We start from the raw sequence: 14,711 nt of genomic DNA on the forward strand, positions 1-14,711 counted from the left end.
CCAAAATGACAGGATATCCAGTCCAGTGCATCTGCGTTCGCATACTTGCGTACTTGCGTCAAGTATGTTTGGGCCTTAAGCCTTGATTCCAGCGACAGTATTCGCCACATCCAGTTGCAGCCCTGCTGCTTCCAGGTGTAGCCTCGCTGCCCAAGGAAGTAACGTACATACCTGAACTTTGGCCATACAATCTCCATCTCACTGGACAAGCCAAGATTCTCCGTGTTCCACCAGGCACGCTAATGGATCCGAAGGAGACTGCTGAGCAATCTACGTCTCACCCTTTTGCCTGCAGAAGTGAAGAAACCGATTCAACTTCACTGATTTCTCCGCCAACCCGCCGAGAATCAGCTGCCATACCGCCCGCCGACAGAGCGTGGAAACGGCCTCCCATCATCACCCGAGCTTTAAGGAACCGAGTCGAAGTCAAACGACGGACAAACACACATTCTACCCACGTCCTCATGTGACTCAAGAGATTTACGTCTGGGCAGAGATAGATTATTATAGTGTGCTATTCTTGTGTATCAAGGTTATTGCTTGTACAGTTTACGGACCACCGAGTCTACTCATTGCTGGTAATAATACTCAAGGTATTACTGTAATTTACTGTTACCACGAATGAGATTTGCTGTGTTGTCGTCCAACCACGTTGGGCACACTGAGTTTATCCATTAAAAAACCAATGACCACGGCGGACGGATTACGAGCCGTTCACTGCATCTCTGAGTGATAAAACTAACGATTGCCGTCTCTCCCATGATCGCTAAACCGGCAGTCACGCTGTGCTCTCTCTCTCATACTAACCGCACACACACACACACACACACGACCCCTCACAAACATACCCGCACACACATTTGGCAAATAGATAACCTAGCCCAGCTTTGTCCCTAAGTTATCGTACCAGTGGAGACACGTGTTAAACGGGCAGATGCCATTAACCAGTCTCTCCGCCCACATTCGCAGCCACATTCTCTGGCCGGAAATCTCGCGTGATGCACTCTCCACGAGAGCCACGGCCACCATTTTGTGCTCTCCTTCTCTCCTTACACACACACACACACACACACCTCTACCCTCTCATGTATTATAGGCTTATCTGTTACCACATCTAATTACTGTTTAGTTTGTAGTTGGAAGTCGGAAGTTTATCGACTACACTGTATTGATTATTAATTGATATTACTGCATCAATAAACTTTGTTATACTTTAAAGAGAAGTGTCTTAGTATTGGTCTGCATGCACCTGTGCCAAGGGCTGGCAGGGGATGTCAGTGCTCATATTCAAGCCTTCACTGTTCCCCTTTTGAATGTCGATATTCTCTGGACGTCGACTTTCCTAAGAGAACAATCCTATATCGAGACTGCTTTGAAGGATTAATAAACTAATGTTGATTATAATCAATGTCCTATTGATTTTAATAATTATCTTTTATAATTATTAATTATTGCTAATAACCAAACCCATTCCTGAACGAAACCCCAACAAACATAACCGGAATAAATGCACATGACTGAAAACGCTTTGATTAACAATTGTCAGTGAATGTATTCAACTCATCAATAGGCTGAAGAGACAGGGGTACCCTTCACTTTATATAGTGCTATCAGCCAATGCTCAAACATAATATTGCAAGTAAACAAAACAAGCAAACCATAATCAATCAATCAATCAATTTTATTTCTATAGCACATTTAAAAACACATGTTGACCAAAGTGCTTCACATTATAGCATAAACAGATCATATACATACAGAATGTAGAAAATGCAATAACACATAATAAAATAAGCAACCCACATTAAGCACAGTTAAAAGCAAGTGAAAAAAGGTGAATCTTCAAATATGATGTAAAACATTGACTGAAGTACAGGACCTGATATGTAGTGGAAGGCTATTCCAAAGCCGTGGAGCCGCCACTGAAAAGGCCCGATCTCCCTTTGACTTAAGACGGGACTTGGGGATCGTTAAATGTAAACTCTGCGAAGACCTTAGTAGTCTAGAAGGCGTGTGATGTTGAAGGAGATCCGTAATATAGGGAGGAGCCATGCCATGCAATCCCTTAAAAGTAAATAATAAAATCTTAAACTGAATCCTAAATTTGACTGGAAGCCAATGAAGAGATGCTAACACCGGAGATATGTTTTTGTGTTTTTTTGTCCCAGTCAGCAATCTGGCAGCAGCATTCTGGACTAACTGCAGACGTGACAGTGACGTACGAGAAATGCCACAGAGCAATGAATTGCAGTAATCTAATCCTGAAGAAATAAAAGCATGTATAACAACTTCCATGTCCTTAAAAGATAAAAAGGATTCAATTTTGCAATGTTCCTTAATTGAAAGAAATCACCTCTGACCACAGAATTGATGTGTTTATCAAGCTTTAAATCAGGGTCAGAAATTACTCCAAGATTCTTAACTTCGTCGTGTAATTTAAAAGCAAAGGAGCCTAAATCATTAATCATGTGTTTGGTAGAGCCAGGTGGACCAAACACCATCACTAGTGTTTTTGATTCATTTAGGTGAAGAAAATTCATTGACATCCACTTTTTGATATCATTTATACAGCAGATAAGGGAATCTAATGCAGAGTTGTCCCCAGGCTTTAAAGGAAGATAAAGCTGGGTATTGTCCCCCGAATCCCTGCCCACTGTCTTAAGCGATGTTGTGAACTATGGTGTCAAACGCGGTCAAGGAGAACTAAAACTGCATGACTGCCTGAATCAACAGTCAGCAGCAGGTCATTAAATACTTTTAAGAGTGCAGACTCTGTGCTATGTTGTGCTCTAAACCCTGATTGAAATTTATCACAAATTTATTTTTCACTTTAAAAAGGAGAGAGTTGTTACAGACACACAAGGTGACACACATACACTATATTGCCAAAAGTGTTCGCTCATTTGCCTTTAGACGCATATGAACTTAAGTGACATCCCACTCTTAATCCATAGGGTTTAATATGACGTCGGCCCACTCTTTGCAGCTATAACAGCTTCAACTCTTCTGGGAAGGATTTCCACAAGGTTTAGGGAATGTTTATGGGAATTTTTGACCATTCTTCCAGAAGCGCATTTGTGAGGTCAGACACTGATGTTGGACGAGAAGGCCTGGCTTGCAGTCTTCGCTCTAATTCATCCCAAAGGTGCTCTATCGGGTTGAGGTCAGGACTCTGTGCAGGCCAGTCAAGTTCTTCCACACCAAACTTGCTCATCCATGTCTTTACGGACCTTGCTTTGTGCACTGGTGCGCAGTCATGTTGGAACAGGAAGGGGCCATCCCCAAACTGTTCCCACAAAGTTGGGAGCATGGAATTGTCCAAAATCTCTTGGTATGCTGAAGCATTCAGAGTTCCTTTCACTGGAACTAAGCCCAGCTCCTGAAAAACAACCCCACACCATAATCCCCCCCTCCACCAAACTTCACAGTTGGCACAATGCAGTCAGACAAGTACCGTTCTCCTGGCAACCGCCAAACCCAGACTCGTCCATCAGATTGACAGATGGAGAAGCATGATTCGTCACTCCAGAGAATGCGTCTCCACTGCTCTAGAGTCCAGTGGCGGCGTGCTTTACACCACTGCATCCGACGCTTTGCATTGCACTTGGTGATGTATGGCTTGGATGCAGCTGCTCGGCCATGGAAACCCATTCCATGAAGCTCTCTACGCACTGTTCTTGAGCTAATCTGAAGGCCACGTGAACTTTGGAGGTCTGTAGCGATTGACTGCAGAAAGTTGGCGACCTCTGCGCACTATGCGCCTCAGCATCCGCTGACCCCGCTCTGTCATTTTACGTGGCCTACCACTTCGTGGCTGAGTTGCTGTCATTCCCAATCGTTTCCACTTTGTTATAATACCACTGACAGTTGACTGTGGAATATTTAGTAGCGAGGAAATTTCACGACTGGACTTGTTGCACAGGTGGCATCCTATCACAGTACCACGCTGGAATTCACTAAGCTTCTGAGAGCGGCCTATTCTTTCACAAATGTTTGTAGAAGCAGTCTGCATGCCTAGGTGCTTCATTTTATACACCTGTGGCCATGGAAGTGATTGGAACACCTGAATTCAATTATTTGGATGGGTGAGCGAATACTTTTGGCAATATAGTGTAGGTTTAAATGGCATTTAAAGGTTAATTTCCCACACCTGTGGCTTTTTAAATTGCAATTAGTGTCTGTGTATAAATAGTCAATGAGTTTGTTAGCTCTCATGTGGATGCACTGAGCAGGCTAGATACTGAGCCATGGGGAGCAGAAAAGAACTGTCAAAAGACCTGCGTAACAAGGTAATGGAACTTTATAAAGATGGAAAAGGATATAAAAAGATATCCAAAGCATTGAAAATGCCAGTCAGTACTGTTCTATCACTTATTAAGAAGTGGAAAATTCGGGGATCTCTTGGTACCAAGCCAAGGTCAGGTAGACCAAGAAAGATTTCAGCCACAACTGCCAGAAGAATTTTTCGGGATACAAAGAAAAACCCACAGGTAACCTCAGGAGAAATACAGGCTGCTCTGGAAAAAGACAGTGTGATTGTTTCAAGGAGCACAATATGACAATACTTGAACAAAAATGAGCTGCATGGTCGAGTTGCCAGAAAGAAGCCAATGCCACAAAAAAGCCTGGTTACAACATGCCCGACAACACCTTGACACGCCTCACAGCTTCCGGCACACTGTAATTTGGAGTGACGACCAAAATAGAGCTTTATGGTCACAACCATAAGTGCTATGTTTGGAGAGGGATCAACAAGGCCTATAGTGAAAAGAATACCATCCCCACTGTGAAGCATGGTGGTGGCTTACTGATGTTTTGGGGGTGTGTGAGCTCGAAATTCACAAGGAATCTTGTGAAAATTGATGGCAAGATGAATGCAGCATGTTATCAGAAAATACTGGCAGACAATTTGCATTCTTCTGCATGAAAGCTGCGCATGGGACGCTCTTGGACTTTCCAGCACGACAATGACCCTAAGCACAAGGCCAAGTTGATCCTCCAGTGGTTACAGCAGAAAAAGGTGAAAGTTCTGGAGTGGCCATCGCAGTCTCCTGACCTTAATATCATTGAGCCAATCTGGGGAGATCTCAGACGTGCGGTTCATGCAAGACTACCAAAGACTTTGCATGACCTGGAGACATTTTGCCAAGACGAATGGTCAGCTATACCACCTGCAAGAATTTGGGGCCTCATAGACAACTATTACAAAAGACTGCACTCTGTCATTGATGCTAAAGGGGTCAATACACAGTATTAAGAACTAAGGGTATGCAGACTTTTGAACAGGGGTCATTTTATTTTTTTCTTTATTACTATGATTTGTTTTATGATTGTGCCATTCTGTTATAACCTACAGCTGAATATGAATCCCATAAGAAATAAAAAAAAAATTGTTTTGCCTGCTCACTCATGTTTTCTTTAAAAATGGTACATATATTACCAATTCTCCAAGAGTATGCAAACTTTTGAGCACAACTGTAGGTCGATAGTTTATTAATGCTGTTGGGTCAAGGTTGGGCTTTTTTAGTAAAGGTTGCACCACTGCACTACAGTACCCTCTGCCAGACTGCAATTCACTACTGCCAATAAATTCAAGCCAACTACATCTAGAACCTGGCTGAGGAGGTGAGGAGGAACACTAAAGAACACTGTGCATGCTTCATATGTGAAACTAAATTGACTAAATGGGATATTGAGAGTGGTTCAAACTCACTAAAAGGACAGCAGAGGGAGGGGGATTCGAGGGGTCTTGGTTATGGTCGGAAGATGAGATGCTAGTTCTAAGAGCAGCAATTTTATCAATAACACTGAGAAATGTTCACAAGCTTCAGAAGTAATATCCGGAAAAGTACTAATAACAGGATTTAGCGAAGTATTTATTGTGCTAAATAATGCTTCAGGCTTACTAGAATTCTTTTTAATAATATCAGAGAAATATTTTGCCTTGGCTACTTTAACAGACTGCTGTCTTTTAACATGTCATAAGACACTTGGAGTCTGTCCTTCTTCCATTTCCTCTCTGCTTTCCTCCACATTTGCCGGAGCCCCGAGTACCATGGTTTAGCCATGGCTGGGTCTAGTTTTAGGTATTACATTTATAAAAGGAGCACAGTTGTCCATAATAGCCTTTCATGTAGAATTAAACATTACCATATCATTTATGCCTAAACCAAAAGACGGTGACTCGATTGTATTAATCAGAGGGGAATATTTATATGCCTCAGAGAATTTGCAACCTATTGAGGGATTTATGGAACGAACGCGTTTGCCTAACGGCTTTGAATTAGCTAGACAATTCAGAAAAGAAGAGGAAAAGACAACTGGCTTATGATCAGAGAGACAAAAATCATCTATGTCCACATTAAAAACAGGGACAGCCAGAGATAAAACCAAATCCAGCATATGACCTTGCTTATGAGTGGAATTTAAAACAGACTGGGTTAAAAGAGTCAATTAAATGTAAGAACTCTTTTACCATAGGCTTGTTTGGGCAGCACATATGAATGTTAAAATTGCCCAAAATTAACGGACAATCAGATTTAGGTACAACAACAGCTAGAAACTCCGAAAATTCTTGAATAAAAGGTTTGCTGTAATTCGGGGGACGATATACGAGTACACAGGTGACAGGGAAACACAAGTCTATGTTGAACAGCTGCAATTCAAAACTAGAATAGTTTTCTGCTGTTAAGAAACGGCATTTAAATTGGTTCTTAAATATTATTGCAAAAAATTATTTTCAAGATGAGTATTTTTGTCTTGTTTTCCTGTAAAATTAAACATTCCTAAAACGTGAGTTATTTACTTGTCAAGCAAAATGGCATAAACTATTAGTTTTAGATTTAATATTAGATTTAAGGTCTTATTTTAAGAGAAATCTGACAAAATTAAGTGAACTTTAGATTTAAGAAGAAAACAAAAACATCTGCCAATGGGGTAAGAAAAATAAGCTTGTTTTCCCTTTGAATTAAATTTATTTTTCTTACCCCATTGGCAAACAGTTTTTTCTTGTTTTAAGGATGTATCTTAATAGATTCGGTTAGATTTCTATCAAAACAAGACTTAAAATCTCAAGGAAGTTTGCTTGTCAAGTAAATAAATCACATTTTAAAAATGTTTAGATAAGTTTACTGGAAAACAAGACAAAAACACTTTTGAAAATGAAAATAATGTTTTGCAGTGAAAACAGAATATAAACGAACACATTCGGCATAAAGCGCAGCACTTCAGTGATCTAGGATGACAGGTGTCAGTATAGTGTCAAAAACCACAAGTACTACTGGGACCGATAGGATGAGTAAGAGCCAGCTAAAATCTTACTGAGTGTACCTTTAGCAGTATGCAGTTAAAATTAAGGCAATCCACCCTAACTCACTGAAATGAACCGCTACTGATGACTTATAATTTGCATCTGACCCAAAAGTACCATGTAAAAAGAGACCTGCAGGAGCAGAAGGGTGGAACTAATCTTGGATTTGGATCTATCAATCAAACCAATTGAAATTCAAAGTGTGAAAATAGCCCTAATTTATCTAAATCCTTCTTTTCAAGGATGCATTGCCGAACATGGCTGGCCTATTTGTGGATTTGTCTACTTTTTGACATATTTATGGCCTTTTCCCAAGATAAGACAAATTGCCTGATATGAGAATTCACCACACTAATCTAATGTTTCCGACACCTTCTGTTATTTGAAATCTGAAGACCCTGGACTATAAAATGCTTGTGTGAAATTTCAGCTTCTCTTGCACTGACCTCCTCTTCCTACATGCCTGTTGCATAACTTCCCACTGAATGGCTCTTTTTCAATCCGCATTCAGCACATTTGGAACTGCAATCTGAAAACGATTGGTGTTATTTCCCCAGCGGTATGTTTGTCTTTTAAATGGGAGGTTCAGTAAGTCCAGGTATTCTAATGCCAAATGAGTATGTTATGTTTCTAAGGGAGAGATTTTCAGCTTTTATTTCCTCTAAGTGAACAAGTATGAGATGTTATATACTGTATATCAGCATTTGCTTTTGTGAATCTAAATGTGCTTTTCCTCAAAACCCAGTATTTTGTTGTTTTCTGTTTATATATGGACAGCAGGATTTCAGTATTGTTCTGTCTAATTGTTCTGTCCAGAAATGTATTGCTTCGCCATGGCTGCACCGTTCAAATGATCAAGAATCAGTTTGCAATTTAGCAATGTTTTCGCATAATGTTGCACAAATTTGGGGCCAGTCACATGAATCTCCTAGGAGGAGGATTTCAAAGTTCAGAGCTTGCGATTTTCAGAAAATCCAAAATGGACGAATTTTTATTGGGTGGAGCTAATGACTATAATTATGAAAGTTGTCCGGCTTGGTGAGAACCAGATATGTACCAAGTTTGGTGACTGTAGGTGAAAGTGGAGGTGCTACAGAGGCCGTCTTACACACCCATTTTAAAGGGGATGCTACAGAGCCCCCCCTACACGCCCATGCGTGAATATTTGCCAAGTCCTAATGTCCGACAACTTTGTGTGTGCAAAATTTCATGAAATTTTAGGCATGCCAAGTGCCATAAAAACACCCAAATATAGGAAGAAAGGAATAATAACAATTAATGCTTTGCCATGGCAACAGTATTTAAGATATCAATTATTCCTTTTACAATTTTACATCAGTAGTGTCTTAACATTATTCTAAAGAATTCTGAAGCAATTCATGTAAACAAGAGGGCTATTTAAAAGTCTGTTAAAAGTGCCATACTTCCAGCCGCCAGTTGGTGACCCATAATAGCCGCATAAATGTGATCAGCCCCCATTACCAAACATACAACTGAATTTCATCAAAAAATACAATGCACACAGAAGACATAAGGAAATTCCTGTTTCACATTTTTGCCCTTAATTTATTGTGTTGCCATGGCAACACCGTTCGATATATCAAAAATCCGTTTGCAATTTAGCATCTTCAATGTCTTGGCATAATGTTGCCTAAATTTGATGACAGTCACATGATTTCCCTAGGAGGAGTATTCAAAAGTTCAGGGCCCACAATTTAAAAAAAAATTCACATTCAATCCAAAATTGCCGATTTCCTGTTGGGCGGAGCTAATGACTGTCATTTTGAAAGTTGTCCGGCTTGATGAGATCAATATATGTAGCAAGTTTGGTGACCGTAGAAGAAACTGACCCCACCACTTTTGTCAAAAGGTTTTGCTACAGAGCTCCCCAGCCACGGCCATGTGTTAATTTTTGCCCAAGCCTAATGGCCGACAGCTCTGATGTGTGTGCAAAATGTCATGAAAATTCAAGCATGCCAAGTTCCTCAAAAACATGTGAATATACATAAAAAGGAATAATGACCTTTAATGCATTGCCATGGCAACACTATTTAAGATATCAAGAATCCCTTCAGAATTTTAAATCTGTACTGTCTTGACATTATTCTAAAAAAAAATTCTGCACTTTCAGTGTTTTGGCCCTAATAATCTTTAGAAGAACAATCGTGCCTCCGCACTTTGAGTGCTTGGGCCCTAACTAGTCTTGAATTTTTTTTTTTTTAAGTGTAAATGTGGTTGGGTATGTAATACAAGTGTAAAAATTAGTAATTGTTCAAATGATGCATTAAGGCCTAGGTATACTCCATTTTTATGTGTTTTGATCGGCTAGCGCCCGGTTGACCGCGTTGCTCTTCAAAGTATACTTTTCTGACTGTGAGGAAATACAAACGCATTCGACGGATGGCAGCTACCATTGCTTTGTAATAATCTTTTTGTACAGTCAATGGCAGGCACATGCACAGACGATGTGCACAGACAAGGACCGGGTTCGCCAGTTGAAAAAAATCTGGGCCGTGCTGTTGACGAAATATGCGTCACGCATACTGTGTGCAGAGCGATCCGCAACAAGGATAGCATAAGTATACTTTGGCCTTTATAGTATAAGTGTTTCAATATCATTACATAGTGTGAGTAATAGTGCGAAAAATATGTGTTTATAAAGTCGTTGTAGTTGTTATTTGTGTGAAAACGAGTAAAACGCAAAGTTGTTTTTGCGCCTCTAGTATTAATTTCACCAGAAAACTGTGGCGAATCATAATAAATGTAAATTTGCTAATGTTACAGTAATGTTATAGTAATGGCATCTCACTCTAATGCCGTCTCGAACTTGTATGACTTTCTTCTGTGGAAAACAAAACTATTTTGATATTTTGATGGAGATATAAGGTGCTTTCGTCCATATGCAAGTCAATGGGTTCCAACACTTTCAAGCTCTAAAAGGAAACAAAGGTAGCATAAAGGTAATCCAAAGGACTCAAGTGGTTTAGTCCATGTCTTCTGAAGTTATGCAATCACTTAGGGTGAGAAAAAGACCAAAATCGAAGTCTTTATTCACAATAAATCTTGACATCAGCCATCTCCTGGGTACGATCATGATTTTAAGCTCGATAACACATTCTTGCGCTGAGCGCTGTACATGCGTGTAATTGAGTTTCAAATTATGATTGAGCCTAGGAGACTGCAGATGTCAAGATTTATAGTGAAAACAACGTTACATTTTGGTCATTTACATTTATAGTGTATAATTTCAGAGTGACCTTGATTAAATCTCTAGACATTGTCAAGTTGTTGAATTAGGAGGCGTATCACGCAAGCATTTTTGTCTGGACTCCCACTGGTAGTTGATGCATCATGCCGCTGCTCATTTGCATAATGTTTATCTCTGCTTATTGTTGCATCGCCAGTGGTTGCTGTCACTTATGATGTCTCAAGTCGCCAACTTTTATTGAAAATTAATGATTTACAGTTGCTTTGTTGGTGCACATTTCTGTCAGTGTGAATGCACCATGAGGGTTCACGGAGTTCTTGCAGACACTGGCAAGTAACTTTTCTTCAAGAAGCTGTCATAAGTGCTGAGCCAGTCTTGGCTCTGAGGACATTAGCAGGTGCTGCTGCTAGCATGCTACATGCTAACCCACAAAACAAAGGGAATGGCTTGTGTCTCCATGTGCTAGACAGCCTGTGAGGTTCATAGACTCGTGAGACAGTGGCTGGGACAGCCTGTTAGTCAGCAGCACACAGTCTGTCTGTCATGTGTGTTTCTTAAGGTCTGTTTGTGGTTTTACTGGCATATTCACCAGTAGGCATGTTTACCAGTGTTTAGTGCAACACAAAAGGCTTTCTAGTCAGCATTAGACTTAGTATCAAATTGAAATAAAACCAAATTTACTCATGGAGAGCTAGATTTAGGTCCTCAGTAATAAGCTAAAGAAAGCCCAGATGTTGAGGAGAGGTTTAGTAATACCATGGGCATTATAAACTTTCGATGGTAGCCTATATATTTCAGAAAACACCATAGTTGCTCAGATGTCTCCTAAATTAGATTTTTCTGCACTGATTGTGCACTGATTGTATAGAAAAGCCTTCGTAATTCTCTGGAATGCATTTAGATATGATACAAATGTCTTCCACAGCGTACTACACTCTGGCCATGTACATGAACTAGAGCTAAATAAGTTTCACTCCTGTTTTTCGTGCTTAATCCCATTCTGTATGATCAGAGTTTTTTTTTTTTTTTTTTTTTTTTACTGAGTAGCATTTGCTACAACCCAGTTCACTCCTGAAAAATACAGGTAGTAACAATTATAAATTTGTGTAGATTGTACAGAACTAAACTGAACAACTAGTTGTAAATAGCATAATTATAAGTGTGTCTGAGGTTTGTTTCTCTCTTATCATGATTCGATGTAAGGAAATCACAGACATGGAGGTACGTGTTCTCACTCATTTTATTTTGTGAACACAATTAAGTCTGTCTCTCTCCACAATGCTTGCTCCAACTACTGTTGTGGTCTAGAGGTAGCCCATACATTATTGTTTAGAGAGAACACGCTGTTTAAAAGCAGCAGCTTAACAAACGTAAACAAATCACAGCACGCTGTCAGCAGTATATTAAAGATGCCAGACGATAATATCTGGATCGGTATCTGCTCTGATATTGGCATTTTTAACCGGATCGTGTATCGGTCTGACGTCCCTGATCCAAATCCGATACTGTGTGTTAGCCATGGTCGTTACCACCAAGCTTAAAATATTACATAAAAGCACCATTAATGTAGGCCATATGACTCGTACATTTTATTTAAAGTCTCTTGAAGACATATGATAGCTTTGTGAATCACAAAAGGCTGTGTTTAATAAATAAATATATAGTCTGCATGCGAAGTGCACTTCACTGCTTGAACTCTGCTCTGTTGTCACATACACACAGCACACACAGGGCTGCTGTTTTCTGTATTCTCAGAGCGGCATGCAATACAAGAGTGCTCCACATGAACTCTATCTCAGATGTATGCTCGATAGTTTTATGGTTCGCATATAGCATGTATTGAGATTGGAACTGGAGGAGCAGTACACCAGAATTTGAAAAAGAAGCATATTAAACCACTGGGTGGGGTGGTGGGATGTAAAGTTTTATTAATAGGCTACACATTTTTATGTAATTTTATTAGTTTTTATGTAATAGTTTTTTGTTTTCTCCAATTTATAATGAAATAATGTGTACTTGGAAGTTGTTTCTTTACATATAGATTACCCCCAATCAGTTTTACACAGTGAGGTGTAGATAGTCTAAACTGATTTAGAAAAAAACAACACTGGTATCGAATCGGGATCAGTATCAATCGATAATGAGAATTCAGGTATCAGGCGAGATCGGTAGAGAAAAGTTTGTATCGGTGCATCCCTAATCAAATGTGTTAGAGGCTGTTCACACAAATGCGTTCTTGCATCCGTCTAGGCTGATTTTCATTGTTTATCTATGGCCCTATTTACACCTTGCATTAAAAAGTATTTTCGGTGATCGGATCACAATCAGATAATACGTGACCACATACTTGCCAGGTTTAAATGCATTAAAGACGTATTGTGATCGGAGTGTGATCGGATCACTAAAACCACATTCTGAGGTGGTCAGGGATGGATTCTGACCACAATAAAAGATGTAAATGCAAATGTATTTTCGTTATCCGGATACAACCACAATAATTATATAACGAGGTTGTGCAACAGTTATCCATTGTTAAAGCTCTTTGTTTTGGGGTCTTGCTTTTTCTGTTTTGTTCTGCCATTGCAGTATGAAGAACACAGCAGTCACTGCCATATTGCGATCTTGTCACCCTATTTAATGAACAATATCTCATGAATTATTCCATTGGAATACACTTGGACAGTCTTTCTCCTCAAATCCCCACTTGTGTCTCTTTCTAAGTCTGTTTTCTAATCACTGTGGCTCACATGACACTCATGTGAAACCAGGCTTCAGTCACGCTTTGCAGATGCGCGTTTCAGATGAGAAGCATATTTAGAGCTTATAAAGTGCTGGGTAGCACTTTATTTTACAGTACTGTTCTACATTTACATACTATATAATTACAACAACTACAATAATTTGTAGGTACTAACCCTAAACCTAACCCCAACCTGTATTAAGTACATGCAGTTACCCAATATTACTCAGTACTTTCTTTGGTAAGTACACTGTAAGTATACTGACAGTACACATACTGTAAAATACAGTGCAACCAAGCACTGAACGCAAGATGAACATTATCAAATTTTCTTCGCTGGCCCAGAATTTCACTTGCCGGTATAGGAAAAACTATACTGTCAAAGTGATGGAAAGCATTGGAATTATACATTATTATTATTATTTTTTTTTTAATTGGCTAAAAGATGGAAAGAAATTCGGTTACGCAGCCTCTGATATTATTTAAGGAGCTTTTTCCATTTTGCTTGGGTAACTACGATCGGCTCTCTATTTGCAAGGTATATATGCAATCCAGCTAAAGAATATCAAGAAACTATCCTGATATGAAATACTTGTTAATGCCAGGTGTAAACGGGGCCTATGCAAACATATGGCAGACAGACATCTTTGCAGCTGCATCTAGAAATGCAAATTTTGCCAAATTCTTTTATCTGAGTATCCACGAGTATTAACCTGTTAACCAATAAGCCATGAATCAAACAACTGGCCAAACAGGCATGACAAAGGTCTACACTGGCTGAAACGAAACAGGCTCACATGACAGATGTGCATGTTTAGCAATAGTTATTACTTAAATATTTGAATGAACACCTGTATATTTCCATCTTATATTTCGTAACATATTATTGAATGGATCGCTTGCACGCCCTATTAACTATGAGTCGATAACTTTTGGCAGTTTAACAGTGGAAGAATAAAAACAGCCAACCTACCCACAATTTGTGCTGCTGGGCAATCCTAATCATTTTTGTTTTGAAAAATTAACATATAGTATATACTAGGGATGGGCACGAGTAATCGAGTGCTCAGGTACTCGGACGTGGCAGCAATGATCGATCATGAAAATGATGATCGATGGTGATCATGCATGATGTGACTTCTCACTTACACTGGCAGACAAAAGTTTGGAATAATGTACAGATATTGCTGTTTTGGAAGGAAATTGGTACTTTAATTCACCAAAGTGGCATTCAGCTGATCAAAAAGTATAGTCAGGACATTTCTGATGTAAAAAAAAAACAGCACCATCACTATTTGAAAAAGTCATTTTTGATCAAATCTAGATAGGACCCATTTCTAGCAGCCATCACTCCAACACCTTATCCTTGAGTATTTGGCACTAGAAAATCACTTGCCATTATATCAAACACAGTTGAAAGCTATTTGGTTCGTTAAATGAAGCTTAACATGATC

The 14,711-nt window shown here is 39.5% G+C and overlaps 1 protein-coding gene across 2 annotated transcripts in view; it reads left to right on the top strand.

The window, feature by feature from the left end:
• The window catches only part of LOC127428176 (POC1 centriolar protein homolog A-like), a 134,543-nt gene that overhangs the window by 22,505 nt on the left and 97,327 nt on the right, over positions 1-14,711 (top strand). The gene's annotated exons all lie outside the window — the stretch shown is intronic.

The sequence above is a fragment of the Myxocyprinus asiaticus genome, chromosome 37 (genome assembly GCF_019703515.2).
Source record: "Myxocyprinus asiaticus isolate MX2 ecotype Aquarium Trade chromosome 37, UBuf_Myxa_2, whole genome shotgun sequence".
Taxonomy (NCBI): domain Eukaryota; kingdom Metazoa; phylum Chordata; class Actinopteri; order Cypriniformes; family Catostomidae; genus Myxocyprinus; species Myxocyprinus asiaticus.